Here is a 626-nt window from a genome sequence, read left to right as displayed (position 1 = left end):
TTTTGCATTTAAAAAAGAAGTCTGTCCATCAGGAATATTGTAGCTTTCTATTGTTAATAGAGATTACCCCAACAAACAAAGAAACAAACAAAGTTGAGATATTTTCCTATTCCATGGATTTTTTTCTAAGTGTTAGTCTTTCCCTAGTGCACCTCTGTATTACTTTAGGTCCATCTATGCCAATTTCAAGTCTCTAGCACCAGTAGTTTTGGCTATGCGTTGTCTGTCAGTCAGCCAGTCATGGTACTGTTCAGGTGGAGTTAGGTATAGAATTATAAATAAATCAACCCTGAAGTTAAATTCACTTTTTGCTATCCCGCGGGAATTTTACGTTTTCCCGGAGAAAAGTAGCGTATGCCAATCAGGGATAATGTAGCTCTCAATTGGTAAAATATCTTTTTAAATCAACCCCAATGATGAATTTACTTATTTCGATCCTGCGGGAATTTTGCATTCTTCTGTAGAAAAGCAGCCTATGTCAATCAGAGATACTGCAGATTACTATTAGTGAAAGAATTTTTAAAATCAGCTCCGAATTTGGATTGTCTTACTTACTTCTCTACCTATCCTGCGGGAATTTTGCATTTTCCCAAAGAAGAGTATACCAATCAGCAATAGTGCAGCTT

This window comes from Choristoneura fumiferana, chromosome 18 (assembly GCF_025370935.1).
Source record: "Choristoneura fumiferana chromosome 18, NRCan_CFum_1, whole genome shotgun sequence".
Lineage (NCBI taxonomy): Eukaryota > Metazoa > Arthropoda > Insecta > Lepidoptera > Tortricidae > Choristoneura > Choristoneura fumiferana.
Note: the sequence above shows the minus strand (reverse complement) of the source record.